This window comes from Peromyscus eremicus, chromosome 1, assembly GCF_949786415.1.
Source record: "Peromyscus eremicus chromosome 1, PerEre_H2_v1, whole genome shotgun sequence".
NCBI classification, from domain to species: Eukaryota; Metazoa; Chordata; class Mammalia; order Rodentia; family Cricetidae; genus Peromyscus; species Peromyscus eremicus.
In genome coordinates this window covers 160,615,644-160,640,372 of record NC_081416.1, presented here as the reverse complement: position 1 = coordinate 160,640,372, position 24,729 = coordinate 160,615,644, and the positions used below count along the sequence as shown (strand labels likewise).

At 43.2% G+C, this 24,729-nt stretch overlaps 2 long non-coding RNA genes and 2 pseudogenes across 2 annotated transcripts; 3 read left to right on the top strand and 1 right to left on the bottom strand.

The window, feature by feature from the left end:
* The window catches only part of LOC131922600 (serum amyloid A-5 protein-like), a 174,502-nt pseudogene extending 156,045 nt beyond the window's left edge, over positions 1 to 18,457 (bottom strand).
* On the top strand, positions 2,149 to 9,959 carry LOC131922349 (uncharacterized protein C2orf78 homolog; annotated as a pseudogene).
* LOC131922930 (uncharacterized) lies at positions 10,803 to 13,804 on the top strand. Its single transcript, XR_009382437.1, has 2 exons — positions 10,803 to 11,398; positions 11,625 to 13,804. It is a non-coding gene; the product is annotated as an uncharacterized LOC131922930 (long non-coding RNA).
* Positions 17,865 to 23,648, top strand: LOC131922795 (uncharacterized). Its single transcript, XR_009382397.1, has 3 exons — positions 17,865 to 18,741; positions 20,592 to 20,683; positions 21,393 to 23,648. It is a non-coding gene; the product is annotated as an uncharacterized LOC131922795 (long non-coding RNA).
* Positions 23,649 to 24,729: the final 1,081 nt, after the last annotated feature.

The following is a 24,729-nucleotide window of genomic DNA, read 5'->3' as shown; positions in this document are numbered from 1 at the left end:
GGAAACTACAAGGGTGAACGACAAAGGCAGCCTGCTGGCCTATGAAAAAGGACAGTCTTATTGCAGACCTTTCCCAAGCACTACAAAACATGATACAATCCACATGGAGGAAAAGTTCTACTGAGCTGGACATGTACCTACATGATACAGCAGTAGCTCAGTGTAAAAGAGGTCCCAAGGGACAGTGCTGACAGCTCATGTGAAGGCAAGAGGAGAGCTAAACAGGCTCCAGGGTCATTTTCAATGAGGACTGACAGACACTGTCACAGTAGTGCTTGTTGAGGCAGTTAGAGTAAGAAATGTCTATAAATGCACACTACACCCATGCCATAAGACAGTCTATGAACCCACCAGTCAGTGACCAAAGAGAATGATAACAATCTAAATCAAAATGAGGAAATACACAAGATTTCCCCATATTTCATCAAAATTTTGCATTCCTGTCTGTGAAGATACACTGAGATGGGAAATGTGTTGTTCTTTTTTTTTCAAATATAAAGGGAAATTGTAGGATAAAAGAGCCAGCCAAAGAAACACACAGTGACCCTGAAACCATGGCTCTAAAAGAATAGCCAAAAGCTTAAAAAGGGCCAATAAAAGAAACAGACTATAGCCCTGAAACTAGAGCCAAAAGGTTAAAAATGGCCAGTGAATAAAAACACACTTGGGACCTGAAAACAGAGTCAAAGAAACACACTCCACCCCTGATACATTCAACACAAAAACCAACCAATCCCTTAGGAAGAAAACCAACCAATCCCTGAGCACAAAATGTAACAAATCTCTGGGTTTGTCCAAACTCAGGGAGTGGAATGTGAGCAATTCTCACCCTGAAAAGCTCCCCCACTAAGAACCTCTACTACATAAGCCCTGTACACGTTCAGTTAGGAAATGCCTTTTTCCACTCTGTTAGAGGAAGCAACCTTCCTGGATTCTTCTTCTCTAATAAATCTCTTGAATGAGATTTGGGTGAGACCTTCTTTTGTCAGAAGGGAGCAGAGCAGAGAGGGAACATTAGCCATAGTGGAGCAGAGCAGAGCAGAACTGTAACTTTTGAAAAGCTCCCCCACTAAGAACCTCTACTACATAAGCCCTGTACACGTTCAGTTGGAAAATGCCTTTTTCCACTCTGTTAGAGGAAGCAACCTTCCTGGATTCTTCCCCTCTAATAAATCTCTTGAATGAGATTTGGGTGAGACCTTATTTTGTCAGAAGGGAGCAGAGCAGAGAGGGAACATTAGCCATAGTGGAGCAGAGCAGAGCAGAACTGTAACTTTTGCTGTGGAAACTTTCCCCTAACAAAGCAGAGTGGTTGCATTGGGGAAAGCTTTAACTGGAATAGATGTAAGCTGCTAGCTTAAATTGACTTTGTGCTATTGCTTGGCTCTCAACTGCCAGGATCCCATTCCAACAAGCTGCAACACTTACAAAAACACCTACATTGCATTTTCATGTAACCCACCACCACATACCAACAAATGCCTTCCTGCTCCAGGTGTTCCATCTCTATTTATCCTTTTCTCATAAAAAAGCATGGCAGAGAATGCTAGAAGCCCAGGATTCTGCAGAGACTGTTGCCAGGAGGAAGAAGCTTCAGTAACTGTCACATTCATTATACTTGTGGATGAAGACAGAAGGCAGCCAGACTCAATAACTAACAACTTCAAACTATAAGAAGGGAGGCAAGATACAAAGCCAGAGTGAGATCCAAGATGAGCACCCAAACAACAGGGGTTACCCCTCAAGTGCTTGCTACAACCAGCAGCCTCCAATTACAAGCATCTTCACGATGAACAGAAGACCATTGCTTCTGGAAGTTCACCATGATACTTCCCACCACATTAAGGATACAGGTTCACCCTAGTCCAAGAATCAAAGCCTACCAAAAAGGGATGAAAAGCAGAGAAGGGAGATGTGAGTCTTGCCTGGGTCAACACAGACCAAGGAAGGCCTCTAGCAGAAGAAACTCAAATAGATGATTCTTGGAGTTGATCATCAAAGGTGCATCAATACCCTGTTCTTCTACCCAGTCATAAGGGAGCCCTTTGATCTCTTCCTTGGGTCATGGACAGAGGATGACAGCTCATAAATCAGATCAAGTGAGACGGTTTCACACCCACGTTTCCTTCACGAAGTTGTTCCTCTCTTTCTTGCCCAAGGCTACTGACTGTATGTTCAGTGTATGATGATGGGACACTCTATGCTGGAAGGTGACACCTCATGGGAACAATAGACACAGCTTCATCGATAAATCTTATAAGAAGCTCTGCCAATACTCTGGACTAAACCACATGAAAGGGGGACTTCCATGCCAAGATTGCCTCCTTTCACTAGCCCACACCTCAGCCTCTGTGGCTACTGTTTGATTCCTGGCATTTTCTTTAACCAATCCCATCTGTTAGCTCAGAATCCGATCTTCCCATTGGCTGCTGCCCTGTTTATGACATCAATCTCCCTCCAACTCTACCATCACCTGGTAGGTTCTAGGGTTTGCCATGGTGATGCCTGTAAACAAATTTGGATCATCACAGGTCACCTGTGACCAGTGACTAGTAAGTGCTGTCTGATACTGGACACACTTGCCACTCAGGTCAGCTGATCAGACAAGGACAACCAATTCTCTTGCTCAATTGTACTGTGGATTGCTGATACTCTCCCTCCAACCATGGCAAGTAAGGAAAGAAACTTTAAAACATTTCTTTTGATCACTTCTCCCCTTATTTTTACTATAATTTAAATCTTGGTTTAGTGGGGATACCATTGATGCTAATAGAGTTGCCTGGAATTGAATGTCACATTTAGATTTGGTTCTTACTGGGGTTAGAAAATATGGAAATAAAAGAAGACAAACTGCAGAGATGACCCTGATGTACACAAAGGCAGTTTGGAACTGAATGTTACAGATAACCACGGATTATATAAAAAGGCTCAAGACAATGTCACATCCCCACCCATTATTATGCAGCCACACTGTTGAGATTAGTCTAGGTAACCGTTTCCTGTCACATATAGAAAACAATATCCAGCTGTGATCCCTGGCTCTTACACTCTATCCAGCCCATCTTCCTCATCATCCTCCACATTTTTTTGAACACTGCTTGTGTTGGATGTTATCAACATGGGCTGGGTACTCCACAGTCAGTTGTTCTCTGGACAAGAACTGACACACCAGTGTGTGCAAGAATTCTCACAAGGATTCCCAACTAGGAGAGTTACAAGAAATTAAGAATTACTATGGAAGTGTTCATTGAAGAATAAATTTAACCAACTACTAAATTAAGAAATAACCTTATTCAGAGATGAACTCCACAATACATTTGTAGTCGCAAGACATCACATGAAACACAGGCAATCAACATGAAATGTTATCAGCAGGTTGTATTCATGTAGTCATATATGCATATGAGTTGAATGGTTATATAAAAGTAAGAGGTAATGACTTACACAAAAAGTAGTGGGGAACAGAAGGAGCTATATGACCAAGGGATTCTTAGCTAAATATAGTTCTTATCTATAAAATCCCTGATACATCATTTCATTAAGAAAGCTCCGAGTAGAGCCAAGCCTGGAGCACATGGAAAGAACCTACAATGCCAGCACTCTGGTGCAGAGGCAGGCCAGTCTGTGTGATTTCAAGGCCAGACTGATCTAGGGAGAATCTCTCTCTCTGCATAGAGGAAGCTCTGCACAGAACAGGACAAAGGCACAGGCATGAGAAGCTGTCTAAGGTTCTCCTACTTTAAACACTTCTGTTCTGGAACTAACGTGTGAGGCAGTACCACAGCAGGTATCAAAACAAGACAAAGCAGGGCAAAGTATGGTGTTGTCTAGTCAGAGCAAGGGTCAATGTGGATCAACTAGGAAGTGCTTGCCCACACAGGAAGAACAGGCAGCTCATCAAATGAGTGTCATCATATTCATTACCAAGAATCATTCTGAACCACTTGTTTGGGATATGTAAGGGAAAATAGGTCTCAGACTCTCCCAGACAGGACAAACTGCAGATAACAAAGCTCCTCACAGGAAGCCACACAGATTCCATCTCACAGTTCTTCCCACTTTCCTCTTCCTTCCTACAGAAAATTTCCAAAGTGTACCTTTCTTTGGGACAGAATGTGCTCTGCAGCCCTCTGTGCCTGTGCTGAGGAATGCTACTCCCTTAGCAGGAAGTGTGTGCAACTTCTTCAAGGTCTCCACCCCAGCTGTGAGTTCAGCATGGCTCCTGCCATCAGACTCCAGCACTTGTTGCCCGCAGCTCATGGACAGTGCCTACCCCTACTTACCAGCTGGCACAACCATGGTGACTGCATTGACTGACCAGGGCCAGAGCACTGCCTCAGCACTCTCCTATCCAGGCGTTCTTAGTGGGATCCCAAGGGAAGCACTGACAGGAGGGGAGCTGCACTCCAGGACTTCACTGTAACTGTCATTGACCAGAATACCACATTCTCCTCCTTGTCTATGACAGCCCAGGGTGATAATATTTTAGATCCCATTGCCTTAGTCCTCTCCTATCTAACACTATCTGCCAGCCTTGTTCAGGCCACACCACCACAGTTACCTAATCAAGGATACAGCCTGGCACCTTCCTACCAGGAGGGCAGCCACCTCTATCAAATGACCTCAACAGCCTCGGTCCTCTGATGGCTGGAGGACTCAGGCAGTGCATGCAGGCCTGTAGCTCTGTGTCCTATTCTGGGGGTCAGTCCTCTGCCCTGCAACCAGGGATGGTGATGATGCCAAAGGAGATTCAGCCAACGAATGTCCAAACACCCTTCTCCACCTCTGCCATCTAACATCCCACACCTGCTCAAGACATGCCAGACACCAGTCTTCAAGAAAAGCCAGGAGAGGAGGAGTGAGATCAGCACTCAAAGCAGACACCTCTCCACCTTTCAGCAGTGGATGTCCTCAGGGAGAAAGGATGGGAGTCCTGAGAGCTCAGCCTTGGCCTGGCTCACCATCCCCATCTTCAGTCTCTATAATGACTGACAATGCAGGGCAATGAGTGGCACCCATCCTCCATTAAGACATGTCCAAGGACACCACGACAGACACCCGTCACTGACCTACTTAATCAGTCCCATGCACCGTTACACAGCAATCACCTGTGGGAAGCCTTCCTTGGCAGTGGATGGGTTCTGCAGAGAATGTAAGGAGTCAGTGGTGAAGGAAGTGAGCCAGGCCATGGTGGTTGGGAGAATCTTGTAGCCTGACTAACTAGCAGCCAGAGTGTTTTTCTTTATTTATACAGAATTTACTTAGCAGACATTCATGATATTCCAAAACATGGATCATATCATTTTTGGTTTTGGACACTTCCTTTTGCTCATCTTTTAGTAATCATTTGTAAAATATGACCAAACAGAGTTATTATTTCCAATCATTTTTCCTCAAGTTTTGACATCATTAATAAACATAGTAATCATTCTTACTCATTAGCCCCATAGCCCTATTTTTAATAATCTAGAGGCATATGATAGTCTGTGCTCAGGCCTGTTGCTTTGGTTACTTCAAGGACACTAGACCAAAACAAAATCCTCAACCATCCTGGGCATTTTGTCATGTCCCAAGCAATGTATTATTAACTCTTAGTGGTCAGAGTACCCAGGAGAAATCCTTAGGCTAAAGATGCTGCAGTTATTATTCAAATTCTGACATAATTCAATGTTCACATTTATCTCTTTATAGAATTTGTCTATATGTTTAATCCTGGCATTCTGTTGTTCCTCGGTCATGTGACATTATGTTGGCTCTACATGAGCTAACTTCTAAGACAGGGAGGTTGTAACCACTCATACTTTCATCGTCTTTCCACTCCATACTTTACTTATCAATATGTCTCTATGTAGGGCAGAGTTGTATGTCATGTAATTGTCAGATTGTACAGTGGGAAGAGCCTTGTAATCTGAACTGTGGACAATTCCTCTAGCCCACCAAATCTTGTTGACCTTTTTAATTTTACTTTGTTTTGAATAGCTTGTCCCTGTGTAAGTACAGGGACAGATGTTTCAAGAATATCTAATAGCCTCTTGAAGAAACCTCTGGCTTCTTTATGTGTCACAACATCCAAGGCGTAAAGAAGACCTTCAAGTAGATAAGGATATCTCCCTCAAAGTGTATGTGGGGGGAACAGTATGTTCTGGACTTTACTGGGTAAGTTTAGAAGCAGCATGCCTGGGAGAAGGCAGAAATGATTCATAAGGAATTTTCCATCGATACAACATACCCAAATTGTACAAATATTAAAAGTGCCCCATTAAAAGTGTCACAGGTGAAAACCAAAGGTGGCATGGCAGCCATCATGTGGCTCAGCTTTGCTGGATCTTTGTCAAGCAGCAGTTCTGGCTTTATAACTTCTGTCATTCCATTCAGATATGGCTGTGTCAATCACCTACTTCCTAATCTGTTGCTCAGTGCTATAGAAGAACCAAGGCATTTCTATTTGGTAGACCTTTATATTCTCTGTGCTGAATTCTGACTCTAGAGCAGTGCAACTCCAAATCTGTCCTAGAAGAAGTATTACTTGCAAATTCCAAGTGCTGGCCCTGCCATTCTCTTACAAGCATAAGTGCGTTGAGAGTCCAGTATACCCGGTGTACCAGTGTACAACTGCTAAGTTGGGCAAAGCTTCTGTCTCTCTCTCTCTCTCTCTCTCTCTCTCTCTCTCTCTCTCGCTCTCGCTCTCGCTCTCGCTCTCGCTCTCGCTCTCGCTCTCGCTCTCGCTCTCTCGCTCTCTCTCACTTTCATTGGCTCTGTCTCTCTCTCTTATTTTTTTTGAAAGGGTTATTCAGAGGTGAGCCAAGTCTATGCATGATCGTTAGGATAGGTTCTCTACCACACAGTCACACAAATGTAACATTTCACCTTCTTAACCCAATTTTCATATCATTAAAACAAGACTGTGAAATGTGGAGCTGGAGGAAATCCAGGGTTGTAGAAATGTTTGCCTTGCAGGAGTGAGGAACTGGGTTTGGATACCTGAACCCATTTAGAAAGTCAGGCAACTTTGAGTAATGCCAAGAGTTGGAAGACAAGGGTAAGTTCTTGAAAATTGTGAACCAGACAACCTGCCTGACAGCAAATTTCCATGGAAATGAGGGTCATTCTTACACAGACATGGGAAAGGAAAGGGAGGACTACACCCCAAGATAATTCTGTCACCTCCCCATGATCACTATGCATGCACACAACACACAAACACCGAGGAAAACACAAACATCTGAGAAACATGATATCACATGGTTACAAGAAAGAAGACAGTGGTCACAAGTCTCCCAACAGAGATGCTCCCTGTGCTACTCAAACAGAGCTCATAGGAATGCCTTTCCCCCTGCTGTAGGGGTCTGATTACTGAGGTGCACTGAAAAGTGGGGAGCACCTCACTTACCAGGCACTGACTTCTTCCTTGACTCTTTTTCAGTGGTGAAAATGGAGACATCCCTGGGATTGACAGCTTCAGGCCAGACACTCTGTCTGCTGCAGAGTCCAGACCTCTTTAATGCCTGCACCCAGGATGTCCAGAAGACACCCCCTGTCCATGGGGACTGGTCATTAACTGCCCCCATTGACAGTTTTTTGGAATTCCTGCCCTTGCCTCCTACTCCAAGGTTGGAACACACAGAGAATAACGACTTGGATTTGATGACACCTGATCTATCAACTCCTGTGGATGCCTATGAGGGCATAAAAGAAAACCAAGACCCATCACTTCTCCCTTTAGCACATGCCAACATGCAGCAGGCCCTGAACTACACTGATTCAGGGAGCCTAAAACAGAAGCTTTCTCCTGACAGTGCCACCTTGGGAAGCAGCAGCCTTGGTCAGGATGAGCCTGGGGTGCTGCAGAGTGTGATGGGCTCCAGCATGGACTTTGCAGACATGACTACACGGGTGGCAGATATTCACCTTCCTCTACTCTTCAACTCCCTCACTGGAATGAACCAATTCCAAGATCCCACAGCAACCCAATCCAAAGACATCATGAGGGATCAGGGTCAGGAAAGCATCATCAGTGTGCAATTGGACCACGTGAAAAAGAATGGCAAGAAAATCTTGGAGATGCTTGATCGAACTTCTCAGGCCAGAATCCATTCAATGACCTGGTGGAGGGAGGGGAGGCTGTGGGCAGTGCTGGGTCCAGTGAAGGGGCTATTAACAACATGCCCAAGCACATGGAGGGCAAAGCCCAGAAAGCCACATCCAGGATGCTCAGCAGAGCTAGGGATGAGGGACAAGATAAGACCAAGAGAACTAGAAAAAACAACTCCACGAAAACAGAGGAGCTTAAACAGTCAAGGAACAGAGTCAAAGCAGAAGTAAACACCACCAAGCCAAAGAACCAGAGGAAGAGGAATCCACCCGAGCTATGCTATGACAGCTTTAAAAAGCCTCGAACTCACCTCGGCATGCACATGCTAGAATCCGTGCAAGTCTTTCACCCACTGGGGAGGAAGAGTGAGAAGAAAACTGGAATCTCCTCCTCCCGGGCTTGGCTGAACCTCAGCAGCAACAAAGATCCTAGAACATGCCCAGCCACCTCATCCCTTCTGGATGTGCCATGTGATGGCCGGGGCCCTGGTAAAACCCCGAGCAATGCTCAGAGACCAGGGAACAATGTCCACAGGGAGTGTCCATCTCCATCCCAGTATGAGCTGCCCCCACCTGGGAAGGTCAAGTTAGTGCCTCTGCCTTTTCCAGCCCTGGACAAGCCACAAGCCAGACTGGTTTCTAGAAAGCCTCTCTCCCTGGCTTCATGCAGGCCCCCTGCAGTATACCCTGTGAGGCCTCATTCCCACTCAGCTCAGCCTACCACACTCAAGCCATCTAAACCAGCTCCTGCCAGCACTTCTTTGATGGCCTCTGACAAGCCACTTCTGCCTATTGCTACCAGTGCCACACGAGCTAACATAATCAACCCCATCCAGTCTTGCCCTGGGCCTCAGTGAGCTGCCTCTAGGCCTGGACCCTACAGGGCATCATCTCACACTTCACTACAGAGGGAGCTTATTTCTACTGACAAGAACAAGGCCCCATCACCTCACAAAACTCAAATCCAAAATCTGCTGCAAGACTTCAGCCACCAACCATTTCCATGGAGGAAAGTTGACATTCCAGGGCCAGTCATCTCACAGCCCATCACAGAAGAGCAGAGGCCAGAGAGGGAGGCCATGAAGAGGCAGGCTCAACAGGAGAGAGAGAATGCTGCCAAGTACACCTCTCTGGGAAAACCACAGCGCTTCCTTCAGAGGCAGAAGGATATGGAAATTTCTACATATTTTGGCTATGTCATGTAAGAACTGTCCTAGAATTTGGAACACAGTACTATTCAACATAGACAAGGTTAGATATAGTCACAGATATACAAGTACATATTGAATTTAAAGACTTGGATGTACATGTACATATGTAGGTACATATGGAGTTAAGGAGATTAATATGTACATCCCAGGATTTATATATAAATGGTCAGACAAGGTTCTATACTTATAAGTATTTGAAGACACTAAAAGTGACTGGAGAAGCTAAAGTCAGTTATATTTAACCCATGAATATTATATATAGAGTGATTTGATGGTTTCTTCATACCTTAGCTTTTTTAATTTATGTTGCCGAAGTGGAAAATATTTTCCATAAATACATCATATGCTATAAGTCAGTGATAGTGTTTCTTTAAGATGAAAGTATCTAGCCAAAATCTTTAGTGGAATTAAAATTATTCTCCTTGACTTTTATTTTTCACTATACTGGTTTGGTATGTTTCCTATAGTGTATACTGTATAGTGAACATATACCTGCTCTTGCCACACTTAATCCCATTGGGAAACACTCACTCCAGCCCTTTAATCACTATTGGTCTGGGACTGAGCACCTCCAGGAATTTCATGATGAGATACAGGATTCCATGTATACACTATCAAGCACCCAACTTAAAGAGAAAATATACTATGTAGACTATCTTCCTGAGATTGATTTCATTTGATTACTATTTTTATCTTAAGTTGTATCCATCTTTGAAATTATCCATTTAATACTTTAATTCATTTTGTGTATGTGTGTGTGTGTTTGTGTGTTGTCCACCCGAATTCCTGTGGAACACGTATGTGAGGTGCCCACAGAGGCCAGAAGAGGGCATCAGACCTCTAAGGTCTGGAATTAAGAGAGATTGAAAGCCACCAGGAGGCAAGCCTGGGGACTCTGCAAGACAACCAAGTGTTCTTATCTCCTGAGCCATCTCATGAGCCTCAGTTGAATCCATATACTGCAAACAACATGACTTCATTTTCTCTATGGCTGAAAAGACTTCACGTTCTACAAACATCCCATTTTCTTCACCCATGGCAATGCTCTTGGACACCATGCTTGCTTGGTTCCCTAATATTCTTGAAATGGTGCTGCAGTCAACACTGATGGGCAAGTACCTCTCTAATATATTGAGTTCTTTGGAAAGGCATATATGAACCATGTGGTGGGCCAGGTTTAGGCTTTTGGAGGATCCTCCACACTGACATCCAATCAGGCTGGAAATCTTTCCATCTTCAGCATTGTATAGCATTCCTTTCTGTGAACTCTCTCAGTGGTGGCTGTCATTTCTTTTCTAGTTGGCCTTGGATGGCATCTAGGAGGGTCACTATGTGTTTCCCTGATTCCTCCTCCATCTGAACCTTTGTATGTCCAAGCTCTCCTTTTTATGAAATAGGGGAGGACTGTCTTTCTCTTTGCAGTTTACTACCTGGGTTGCCTTCCTTCTTACGATTTATGTATCTAATTCTAAATAATCTAAATATTAATCTTCTCACAGGGGTAGCAATAGCAAAGATATTCTCCTGTTCTCTAGGACCCCCTCTCGATTAACTGTTTCTTTTTTTCTAGCAACAAATGCTTTACATCCCTGAGAGACCATCTGTCAACTACAGCCAGGATTTCTTGAGTGGCTGGTGTGTTGCTCCATCCTGGATTATCTCTGATCATTCAACACTTTCGCATACTCTGTGCTCTGATATTATCAGGGTTACTCACACTATTGCCTCTGAGGCACTTGGCACTTCTTTGAGAGGGTGACACATAGGAAATATAACTCATTGACTTGTTAATTTGCTTTTAGTTTCTTGAGACAGGTTCTCTCTCCATAACTCTGCACATTCAGGAACTAACTATGTTTATCAGACTAGCCTTGAACTCACAAACATCAGCCTGCCTCTACCTCTGCCAATATCTCTGCTTCTGCTTATGACTCTGCCTCTGCCTCTCCAATTGCCTTGGCCATGACCCTGGCCGTGGCGCTGCCACAAGAGTGCTGAGACTAAAGGAATGCTCGCACAAACTAAATGGAATCAAGTCTCTTTCTGTCTATGTGGACTTCCAAGTTTGCCAGCATGATTGGATGAAGAGGCCATGTGTAAGTCAAGGTGCATTTTTGGCACCTACTCATAATCCCAAGAGACTTAACTGAATGTGTTTACAACTGGAACTCAACTCAGACTGATGTTTCTGAATATCTGTAGCTAAAGCAGAGATCCTAAGAATGTCACCCAGCTGTTGTAGAGGCCTGAGTGCAGAGGTGCACTGAGAGGAGGGGACATCCCACTTACCATGGACTGACTTCTTCCTTGACTCTTTTTCAGTGGTGCAAAGGGAGACTTCCCTGGGAATCACACCTCAAGCCAGATTCTCTGTTTGCTGCAGAGCAGAACTCTGTACTCCTGCAACTGGATTACCAGATGAGGACACCACCTGTTGATGGTGGCAAGTCATTAACTGCCCCCATCCACAACCTTCAGAATTCCTGTCATTGCCACAAGATCCATGCCTGGAACAAACAGAGAATGACAACCTGCATGAGATGGCAGCAAATCTGTCAATGCCTCTGGATGCCTATGAGTGCGCGAGAGAAAAACCAAGACCCATCTCTCCTCCCTTCAGCACACCCCGACATGCAGCATCCCTTGCACTTCACTGATGCTGGGAGCCTAGGGCAGAAGCTGGCTTCTGATAACGCCTAATTTGGAAGCACATTAGTGGTCAGGATGAGTCTGGAACATGCACAGTATGTTGGCCTCCAGCATAGACTTGCAGACATGACTACACTGATGGAAGAAGTTCACCTTCCCAACTGCTCAACTCTGTCTCTGATCTAAACTAATTCCAGGTTCCCACAGTCACCCAATGCAAAGGCTCCAGGTCTTCAGGAGCGATCAGGCCCAGTAAAGATAAGATGTCATCAGCACATCCTTAAACCGGGTGTGGAAGAATGAGGAGAAATGCTCTAATATGTTTAATGGAGCTTCTCTGGCTAGAATCTAGTGTCAAGATCTTGTGGAGGGAGAGATGCTGGGGCCTGAGAAGGGGATATTGACAACATGGCCCAGCAAATGGAGGGCAAAGCTCAGAAAGCCATACTCTGCAAGCCCAGCAGTCCTAGGGTTCATGGGCAAGACCAGGCCAAGAGAACTAGAGAAAACACCTCCAAGAAAGCTGAATGAACTGAAGCCATCAAGTCACAGAGTCAAGACAGAACACAATCCCACTATTCTCAACACCAAGTGGAAGCAGGATCTATCTGAGCTCAGCCATGGTAGCTTTAAAAGCCTTAAACCCACCTCAGCATGTACATGCTGGAGTCCATGAAGGTCTGTTATTCACTGTGAAAGAAGGAAGAGAAGAAAAATGGTATCTCCTGAGCCTTCAACACTTTGTACTAATCTGTGCTCTAATAGTATCAGAGATTGTCACACTTTAGCCTCTTATGCATTTGGCATTTCTTTTTCCAGGGATACATATTGTAAACAGAATTCATTTACTTATTAACTCACTTTTAGATTCTTGAGACAGGGACTCTCTCCACAGCCCAGCATGTCCTGGAACTGGCTACATTGAACAGGCAATCACTGAACTCAAAAAGTCCTGCCTGCCTCCCCCTCTGTCTCCTCCTCCATCTCAGCCTCTGCTTCCACCTCTGTCTGCTCCTCCGCTGCCTCAAGAGTGCTGGGACTAAAGGATTGCTTCAAGAAGCCAAGTGCAATCAAGGCTCTTCTGTGTAGGTGAATAACAACATTTCAGTACATGACTTCATGAGGTGGACTTGTGTACTCCAGGGTCCATTTTTTTATCATACCTAAAATCCAAAGAGATGTGTTTACAGATGGAACTTGACTTGGATTCATTTTTTCCCTACAATCTGCCTTGTTTCATTTGTAGGTTGTACTTAGTACAATGCCTGGGAAGTTCTGACCTTATATGATGTGTGCCTATCCTATCCTGGGTATTTTGAACATTTTGGTAAAGTTATGATTGCTTTTCTACTTCTAGGAAGTGGGGCATTTGAATTTTACTGAGGAATTGTATTCACGCTCTCCATAGAGTTTTATGGTGCACCTTTCTTCATAATATCAAACCCCCAACTATTGTGTAGGCCCCAAATTGTTCATTCTAATAAGGGCTATGTCCAGACTGACCCATCTAGAAAATGTTAACAAATCCACCATGAAAAGATCCTACTAACTGTATGCAATGATCCCCACAGGGACAAATTCCGGTAGAAGAGAATGATGGATATCAATGTCTTTGGGAGGCATCAGGTTTTATCACTCTCTGTATGTGGTTTTCATTATAGATTTGGGCACTGCCATGAGACTACTGTGCTTCACTTTACAGCATAAGAGCAATAGAAAGACATTTAAATGTATATCTTCTAACCTTGATATTATAATTTTAATCTTTATGTTTTCAAACTAAGGGTCTCGTAGAATAATCCATATTAAACAAAGCTCAGGAAACATTTTTCATAATAAAGCAATTCACACAATGCTTTACTCGTATTGAATCCTTCCCAATAACATTAGTTCTCATTGTACTATTCATGGAACATGTTCTTTTAAAACTGTATATTGTATAGTAAGCCAGTAACTTTGTGACCAAGGCCTACCCATTCCTTAACTGTCACCAAAAATCTTAGACATTGACAACTGCTTGACAGCATTGCCTCCCAAGTCATGAATGGAACCATGGAGATATGTGTAATCTAGGATCCATATATACAGACAGCATCAGGAGATATTTGTCTGGGACTGGATACATATGGTATAATATGATTATCATGAGTTACAAGAACTCTCCTGCAATCACCTTGACTGAATTCATCACTTCAGCTGAAATGGTTCTGTTGTGTGTAGACATCACATATTACTTGTCCATTGCTCTCTTATTGGACAGCAAGATCAGCTAACACAGAAATTCCTGAAAAATGCTGCAATCTATACTGATGTGCAAAGCAATAACATGGTCAATTCCTTGGAATAGTATAGATGGGAATGAGATAGACCAGGTGATGGTGTTTAGAGACAGTCCATACTGAAATACAGAGAGGGTACAATACTTAACTGTATGGCCACCAATGTATTGGTATTTCCCGTGGAAGCAATACTTGGAAGTCTCCTACTTTCACTTAACACTCCACTTCTATTCCTTAGCATCAGAAAGACCATTTTCCAATGGGCCTCGTGTTCAAATGCAAGTAACATCTAGAATGACAAGTAAAGTTTTCATGAATCTCTATGGCTCCTTCTACTATGTACAGTAAAGCTACACAGCCACAGACCTATCACTGCATCCATCTCTTCAATTACTTTCTAAAGTCTCCATCCATCAGAGATAATCACTGCTAACGTATCACAATGGGATGTTCCTTTGATTTTGGAGTAAAAGGGCATGCTGCTCTATTCTACCCTACTGCTCTATTCTACCCTACTGCTGCTGTAGCTCTCAATTCGTTTGTACTCCTACTTGCAGGACAATCCCTGAGCTTTGGATGGACTGCTTTGTGCATGATCCATTTCTGAGTACCAGCCAGCCATCTCACCACAAGAGGAGCAACTAAGTCTCAGCAGCTGAAACAATTACAACTCTCTCCAGCAGCAACAGAAACAAATGCCAAAGGAGGGCCAGCAAGGAAGCAGATTGTAACAGTTTCATCTGCACCTGAAACTTCATTAATCTCCTGCAAAACCACAAAGGTTTAGAAGGGAAACATAGAGATCCAACCATTCCAGTCAACAAAACAATAGCAGTTGTCTTCCTTTTGGGATGTAGGAACTACTCAGTCACAGAACATTTTGTGGTGGATTGCAGGACAAGATAAGAATTCCCTTCTCTGCATGTGTACACATATCAAATTGGAGAGTTATTGCAAATATATTTAACAACTGTCCTTTCTCTGTACCAGTGTATACATTTCTCTTGAAATTTTACTATGTGGGAGAGACATCCAACAACCTAATAGCACAATTCCTGACCATTCTCACTCAAAATGATGGAAGAGCCTGCTTGGTATATGAAAGCCAGCCAACTGGCTATCAGAAAGGGGGATCCAGCTCCAGGCGAGTCTGAACTTATCCTATCCTGCAAATCATTCAGTTTGGCCCTTTTCTACTTCTTGCTCATAACTTACAACAGGATCACAATAACTTTCATATTTTAGGAGGTACTAAGGACCTTCATGGCAAACATCTTAGGTTTAAGCCCTCCTCTGGCACTTATCATTTAGCAGGCATCTGTCTTTAGGTAGTGCCATTTTTCAACCCATGCAGGATACCATCTTTCAAATTATTTAACTTACATTAACTTTTCTTAGAGATGCTGTCACAAAACAATATCTTATCATATTTTTTGTTATCTTTTGAAAGCTTTTTCTTTTGTAAAGAGGGACAGAAGGTTAGTAGGTACTGAGAAGTGAGGACTCAGGAAAGAATTAGAAGGAGTACAGGGTGTGAAAACTAAGATCACTATAGGTTGTTAGAGGAAATAAGTTCATTATTACACTGAAAGAAAAATAATATGCAAATGTTTAAAAATAAAACAATAGAAATGATAGAAACTAAACACAGAACACAGTTCTACCTATCTGTCTCTACCTATCTCTCTATATTTATCTATCTATTTATCTATATCTCGTTTTGCTCCACTCTCAGAATTCTCAATAACACATGCCAAGTAACATTCTACTCACTTGGGTCTAGGCTGCTAAAAGAGGGTGCTTTTTTTTCTGTATGGTCTACAATCAGGAGCCTGGATGAACCTTCCAACTTTCAGTCATTGCCTCTTGGAATGTGTCACATTATCTGACAAGTGGTCAGTCATGAAGGAAACTGCAAAGGTGAAAGACAAAGGCAGTTTGCTGGCCTATGAAAAAGTACGGTCTTATTGCAGAGTTTTGCCAAGCACTACAAAACATGAACAAATCTGCATGCAAGAACAGTTCTACTGAGCTGGGCGTGTAGCTGCTAGCTACGGCACTAGCTCAGTGTAAAAGAGGTCCCAAGGGAAAGTGCTGACAGCTCATGTGAACTCAGGAGGAGAGCTAAACAGGCTCCAGGGTCATTTTCAATGAGGACTGACAGACACTGTCATAGTAGTGCTTGTTGAGGCAGTTAGAGTAAGAAATGTCTATAAATGCACACTACACCCATGCCATAAGACAGTCTATGAACCCTCCAGTGAGTGACCAAAGAGAATGATTACAATCAAAACCAAAATGAGAGAATACACAAGATTTACCCATATTTAAACAAAATATCATATTCCTGTTTAAGAAGATACACTGAGATGGGAAATGGGTTGTTCTTTTTTTTCAAATATAAAAAAAATTGTAGGACAAATGAGCCAGCCAAAGAAACACACCCTAGCCCTGAAAACAGAGTGAAAATGGTAAAAAAGGCCTGTGAAAAAAACACACTTTGGCCCTAAAACCAGAGTCAGAGAAACACACTCTGCCCATGATCCACTCAGCACAAAATCCAAAAAGTCCCTAAGCAGGAAAACCTTCCCAAAATAATCGAACCAATCTCTGGGTTTGTCCAAACTCAGGGATTGGAATCAGCAATTCTCACCATGCAAAGGTTCACCCTGGAAAAACTCCCCCACTAAGAAGCCATACATAAGTCCTGTACCTGTTCAGTTGGTAACTGCCTTTTTTCATTCTGGCAGAGGCAGTCATGCTTCTAGATTCTTCCCCGAAAATAATCTCTTGAATGAGGTTTGGGTGAGACCATCTTTTGTCAGAAGTAAGCAGAGCAGAGAAGGAACATTAGCCACAATGGAGCCACAGCTGAGCAGAGCAGAGCAGAACCATAACACTTTCCCTGGGGGAAACATTCCCCTAAAAATAAGGGTGAAGCCAGGCGATGGTGGCACACGCCTTTAATCCCAGCACTCGGGAGGCAGAGGCAGGCGGAACTCTGTGAGTTCGAGGCCAGCCTGGGCTACCAAGTGAGTCCCAGGAAAGGCGCAAAGCTACACAGAGAAACCTTGTCTCGAAAAACCAAAAAAAAAAAAAAAAAAAAAAGGGTGGTTACATTAGGGAAAGCTTTCCCTGGAGCAGGGATGAAAGCTGCTATGCTTAAGTTCACTTTGTGCTATTCCTTGGCTCTCAACAGCCAAGATCCCTTTCCATCCTGCTGCAACACTTACAAAAACACCTACATTGCTTTTTTCATGTAACCCACCACCACATACCAACAAACGCCTTCCTACTCCAGGTGTTCCAGTCTCCTTTTAGCCCTTTCTCAGAAAAAAGCATGGCAGAGAATGCTAGAAGCCCAAAATTCTGCAGAGACTGTTGCCAGGAGGAAGAAGCTTCAGTAACTGTCACACTCATTTTACTTGTGGATGAAGAGAGAAGATGGCCAGACTCAATGTCAAACAACCTCAATACTGTAAGAACGGAGAAAGATACAAAGAATGACCACATTTCTGAGACCAGAGTGAGAAACACGATGAGCTCCCAGTCAACAGGGGTTACCCCTCAAGTGCTTGCTACTACCAGCAGCACCAAATTACAAGCATCTTCACAAGGAACAGAAGACCACTGCTTCTGGAAGTTCACCATGATACTTCCCACCACTCTAAGGATACATGGTTCACCCTAGTCCAAGAATCAAACCCTAACAAAAAGGGATGAACAGCAGAGAAGGGAGATGTGAGTCCTGCCTGGACCAACACGGATTAAGGAAGGCATCTAGGAGATGAAACCCAAATAGAAGATTCTTGGAGTTCATCATCCAATGTGATCTCATTACACTCAGCCCTGTCCTTCAACACACTCACAATGGAGCCCTTTGATCTCTTCCTTGGGTCATGGACTGATGATGATGGCTCATAAACCAGATCAACTGATACAGTTTCTCACCCAAATTCCCTCCTCGCATATGGTTCTCTCCTTCCTGCCCAAGGCTACTGACTGTATGTACAGTGTATGCTGAAAGCACACTCACTCCTGGAAGGTGACACCTCACAGAAACCATAGACACAGCTTAATCGATGATCATTATAAGAAGCTCTGCCAATACCTTGGACTAAAGCTCCTGAAAGGGGGACTTCCATGTCAGGATTGCCTTCTTTCACTAGCATACACCTCAGCCTCCATGGCTACTGTTGGTCTCCTGGCACCCTCTCCAACCAATCCAATCTGTTAGCTCAGAATCCGACCTTCCCATTGGCTGCTGCCTCGTTTATGACACCATTCTCTCTCCAACTCAACCTACCAACCCTGGTAGGTTCTTGGGGTTGCCATGGCAATGCCTGTAAACAAATTTGGATCATCACAGGTCACCTGTGACCAGTGACCAGTAAGTGCTGTCTGATACCGGACACACTTGCGACTCAGGTCAGCTGATTAGACAAGGACAAGCAAATTCTCTTGCTCCATTGTACTGTGGACTACTGATACTCTTCCTCTGACCATGGCAGGTAGGGAAAGAAATTTTAAAACATTAAAAAAATATGAGATCACTTCTCCCTTATTTTAACTACCTTTTAAACTTTTTGTGTAATGGGTATATTATTGATGCTGATAGAGATATCTGGTATTGAATGTCACATTTAGATTTGGTTCTTACTGGGGTTAGAAAATATGGATATAAAAAAGGACAAACTGCAGACATGACCCTGGAGGTACACAAAGGCAGTTAGGAACTGAATGTTACAGATAACCACAGGTTAAATAAAAAACACAAGACATTATCACATCCCAACCCATTATTATGCAGCCACACTGTTGAGATTAGTCTAGGTAATGGTTTCCTATCACATGTAGAAAACAATATCCAGCTCTAGTCCCTGGCTCTTACACTCTATCCAGCCCATCATCCACAGCATTCTCCACATCTTTTGGTTGTTTCGGATGTTAACAACATGGGCAGGGTTCTCCACAGTCAGTTGTTCCCTGGACAAGAACTGACACACCAGTGTGTGCAGGAATTTTCACAAGGATTCCCTGCTAGGAGAGTTACAAGAAATTAACAATTACTGTGGAAGTGCTCATGAAGAATCAATTTAACCAACTTTTAATTAATAAGTGTTCATTGAAGAATCAATTGATCCAAATTTAATTAAGAAACAATCTTATTCAGAGATGAACCCTATACTACATTAGAAATCCCAAAATGTCACTTGAAACATAGGGACTCAACATGAAATGTTATCAGCAGGTTGTACTCATGCAGTCATATTGGATATGTACTGAATTTATACAAAAAATAAGAAGTAATGACTTACATAAAAAGTAGTGAGGAGCTAGATGATGAAGGGATTCTTAGTTAAATACAGTTCTTATCTATGAAAATCCTGATACATCATTTCATTAAAAAAGCTCAGAGTAAAGCCAAGCCTGGTGGACATGGAAAGAACCTATAAAGCCAGCACTCTGATGCAGAGGTAGGCCAGTCTGTGTGATTTCAAGGCCAAACTGATCTAGGTAGAGAATCTCTCTCTCTGCATAGAGGAAGATCTGCACAGAACAGGACAAAGGCACAGGAATGAGAAGCTGTCTATGGTTCTCCTACTTTAAACACTTCTGTTCTGGGACACAGGTGTGAGAACAAGACAAAGCAGGGCAAAGAAGGGTGTTGTCTAGTCAGAGCAAGGGTCAACGTGGATCAACTAGGAAGTGCATGCCAACACAGGAAGAACAGGCAGCTCATCAAATGAGTGTCATCCTATCCATTACCAAGAATCATTCTGAACCACTTGTTTGGAATATGTGAGGGGAAAATAGGTCTCAGACTCACCCAGACAGGACAAATTGCAGATAACAAAGCTCCTCATGGGAAGCCACACAGATTCCATCTCACTGTTCTTCCCACTTTCCTCTTCCTTCCTACAGAAAATTACCAAAGTGCACCTTTCTTTGGGACAGAATGTGCCTTGCAGCCTTCTGTGCCTGTGCTGAGGAATGTCATGCCCTTAGGAGGAAGTGTGTGCAGCTTCTCCAGGGTCTCCACCCCAGCTGTGAGTTCAGCATGGCTCCTGCCATCAGACTCCAGCACTTGTTCCCAGCAGCTCATGGACAGTGCCTACCCCTACTTACCTGCTGGCACAACCATGGGGACTGCACTGATTGACCAGGGCCAGAGCTCTGCCTCAGCACTCTCCTATCCAGGTGTTCTCCAGTGGGATCCCATGGGAAGTTAATCCCAGCACTTGAGATCTCATGTCTTGCTTGGGAAAGACACATGCCTTTAATCCCAGAAAGTGATGGCAGGAAGCAGAAAGGTATATAAGGCGTGAGGACCAGGAACTAGAGGCTTTTAAACTTTTAGGCTTTTTAGCAGCAGTTCAGCTGAGATCCATTCCAGTGAGAACTCAGAGACTTTCAGTCTGAGGAAACAAGATCAACTGTGGAGTTAATGAGGTGAGGTTGGCTGTGGCTGGTTCTGTCTCTCTGATCTTTCTGAATTCACCCTAATATTCGGCTTTGGGTTTTTTCTTTATTAATAAGATCATTTGAGATTCGTGTTACAGAGTTTTGTCCATATAAGCCCCAATAACACATGTCTCAAAGCCATACAGCTGGAAGTTTCTAGATGGTGGCCCTGACAAGATTCCATCTTGGTCAATATTTAAAATTTTAATAAAAAGCTAATTTTTATCTTTACCTTCTGTCCTTAATATACATCTGTTTCAAACCTGGGGCAGGAGACTGAGGTACCTATTTAACATATTAAAGCTGGACCTTGCTGCCAGGTTCTCTCACTGTCCCTCAGTCCCTACGTGTTACAGGTTATATGGCTGCCCCAAAATTACAATTTTTATAAAACTAACAGTGGTCCCACCTTTACCAACTCCCAATTCACAGCCTTGGGCTTACAGTGGAAGATTCCCCACCACAGAGATTCCTTACAATTCCCAGGCCAAGGGATCATAAAAAAAATCAAACTCTAAAGCTCAAAAATAAAATAATGAGCATCCACACCTCTAATATCCACACCTCTTTTATACATCCAACTCCAAACACCTTCCCATCTTAGTACGATGACATTACCCCATGGATGCAATATTGAAGGGACCCATCTCCCTCCTCACAATGGGAAGAGGTCTTTTGCTTGTGTTTTTTTCCACAGAAAGGACCGACCAAAGCCTATTTAGATTCCAGCCAGAAATGTCAACATCACCCCACCAACCAAAAAGATGGCTCATCTCTCATTGGCTGGTCAGGGACGGAGAAGGCTGAAGAAACCCCACCCCTTGTAAACAACAAAATCTCCGGAAAGGACATCCATGATCTGGTGGCAACTGCACAAGCCATATGTTGTTCCCCACCCCATCCTCCTTTCTGCTATTTTAATGGCAGCCTTTGTTATATTACAGGCCTGCCTGCCACTGTTTAACCCTCTAGTTCTCAACTCACACCCAACACTGGTATTTTTTTTCCCTTCAGGAAACCTATGAGGATAAAAATCTATGAGAGTGGATCCATGGATTACCCCAACCAAGGATGCTGTTTCTGTTTCAAAATGTAAATAATCATTTCACCATTATAATAGATGACCTCTGAAATGAAAGATAAAGAGCAAGAGTCGTGGAAAAACTGCATCCCACTGGTTAAGCTGTGTATCCCTCTGCTGCTATTCATATTTCCCAAGAGCTGGTGCGGACCTCCCAGTCCACACTAACCCATAAAAATATTCTTCAGCGGGAGATATAGCTAAGAAGACATGCGCAGTCCACCCTAGCTACAGTATGTTAAGTATGTTGTTAACTTTCTCCCTTTCACCATCCACCCTAATGCATCTAACTGCTTCTTTTATACAACCAACAATAGACCTCTGCTGACTCTCCTTTACCCCAAGACAATGTCTCACTAACATCACTATTTCCAGGCTGACAGGCATCACCCTTCCCCTTCCTCTTTGCTGTAAGAGAAAGCTAACTTCCTGCATAGACACCCCCTGTGAGGGTTTTGCACCACAGCTGTGATTATTCCATAGGTCTATCTATATGAGGAGAAAGAATTGACACTGCTTCTAACCAAAGATGAAAGATATTCCTTCCGTTACTGTTAGAAATAGAACTTGCCATCTCCCTTGGATGTTCTGGGGCTACAACAACAACCATTGTCCAGACACTCATCTAGCTAGAGACTTCAGATACAGACTTGATCAGACCATAGCATCCACACCTGAGAGCCTTGAGTCACTTCAAAGACAAATGAACTCTCTTGTTGGAGTTTTACTCCAAAACAGAAGATCACTGGACCTAATAACTGCTGAACATGGGGGGACTTGTATGGTCTTGAGAGAAGAACATTATTTCTTTGTCAATGAGTCCAATTTAATGGAACAAAATGTAAAGACACTTGAAGCCCCATGCAAAGATCTCCAGGCCCAGCATCAGTCCCAGAAATCTTTATCCTGGATCCATAACCCCTTGTTTTCCTGGCTCCTATGCTTTATTGGTTCTCTGATTATGCTGTGTTTTATTTTGATGCTTGCCCCCTGCTTTATTCAATTCCTCTGGCCACAGATCACCACCATTGCTAAACTTACCAGCAATGAGGTCATGGTTCACTACCATGCCCTGGACCCTTCTGAAATGGGCAACAGGTTTCATAGGACTTACAATGACACCTCTCCATTATAAAATAAGGCAGGGGGAGATGTTAGAAGACGTTGTTGGCTGATAGAGGTTGCACTCTACTCTACCACAGCTTGGCAGTTTTCTCTAAGCTTCACAATATGGAAAAGCCCTCCCTCCCCAGCAAAGCTTCCCCCTCTCTACCCAGCCTTATCTGAAGGATGTCTCTAGGCCCAGGATGCCTGACTTATTCCAAGGGTGACCCTTTACGTAGCATAGTTCCCTGAAAAGGCTCTCTCCTTGTTGACTCACATGGTAATTAGGCAAGTGCTCTAGCCATTTTGATAGGACCTTACTGCCAAATACAAAGCCTTATAATAGAAGTGTGTCACTTAATGCAAATTAGGGTTCATCCCCAGGCTCCCCAATCCTACATATTTCTTATACTTTGGGATAAAGTTGAGTTGATTCACCAAAATCTATCTCCCTGAGAGCTGTCTCCATTAGTGTTCATGGGCCGCATACAAAGCTTTCTGTGTCTGCCACTGACTCTTGCCCTCCCAACCTAGTGGCTGACAGGCCAAGAGGAAAAGAAGACCCCCCACAAAGGATGGACTTTGGCAGTAACAGTGTTCAATATGGTTTCTTAGATCTTACCAAGTGCAGCACTCCGGCAAGAGAGGATGGTAACAGGGAGAACATGCTTGGTAAAGGGAAATTACTACCCCTTCCACTTGAGGCGTCATGGAGCTTAAATCAGTTATAAAAACAAAGTCCATTAAATAAAAATTTTCTTAAAATGACTCACCCAACTGTAGTTTGCTTTCAATTACATCACTTTAAGTTTAGTGACATAAGTCAATTAACTACAGTGTGCTCAAATAATATATATATAATACTAAGCTATATGAATTTCAGATAGATACAACAGATTTTGGAGCAAAGAAAGTTACTAAAATTGGATGTACAAAAACATAAAAGGATAAAAAGTACCAGTAATATGCATACACCCCAAGAGTTCATTCAACTTTAATGTAGAAGCAAAACCTGATAGGAATGAAAGGGCAATAAAAGAGTTAATAATTACAGTTGCATGTTTCAGCAACTATAGTGTATGTCTATGTGCGTGTGTGCACATGTTTGTGTATCTTTTGTGAAGACTCTGTGAAGGACCTATGCAAGAATTTTGTACTTTAATTTGTCTGACTCATTTTACTTCTAAATTTTAACAGTTTTTGCATATATCAGACACATGGCACCTATCCAATCTGTTCCTGGTGCCTTTCATAGAGAAGACAGTTAGTCTTCATAAAGTCTCTTATTTAAGGATCTTTTAACTGGTGTTTTATAGCCTTTCAATTTATCTCTGAACATATCTCTGAATGATGGTTTTCCTCTCTGCATTTATTTTCAGGTTACTGGGTTGGTAAATTATGTAAGGTCCTCTAGAGGAACAAAGCTGAGAGAGTGTATCTATATTATGAACTAGATTGTTACACATGATATGCACTGGATAGTACAGAGATGGCTGTCTGCACACTGGGGAGACAGAGAACAGAATAGCTGATCAGTCCACCAGGCTGGGTGTGGTTCTAGTTCAGTCTGGAGGATGGAGGATTCTTGTTGAGCCACCATTCTTCAGTCCATGACAGAAGCCCAGGGAAGTTGGGTTCTGACCCCAGGAAAGGATCCCAGACTTAGAAGCAGCAAGAGTAGGTACACTTACCAACAAATAGAAAAGGAGGGCAGGCAAAAAGCAAATGCTTTTCCCTCAGAGTTCTTTACATCCGGATCTCTACTGGAAAGTGTTGCTTGCTCTGGATGAAGGTCTTCCCTTTCTGTTCTTCCTGGAAATGCCCTCACAGACCTATCTACAGATGTCTG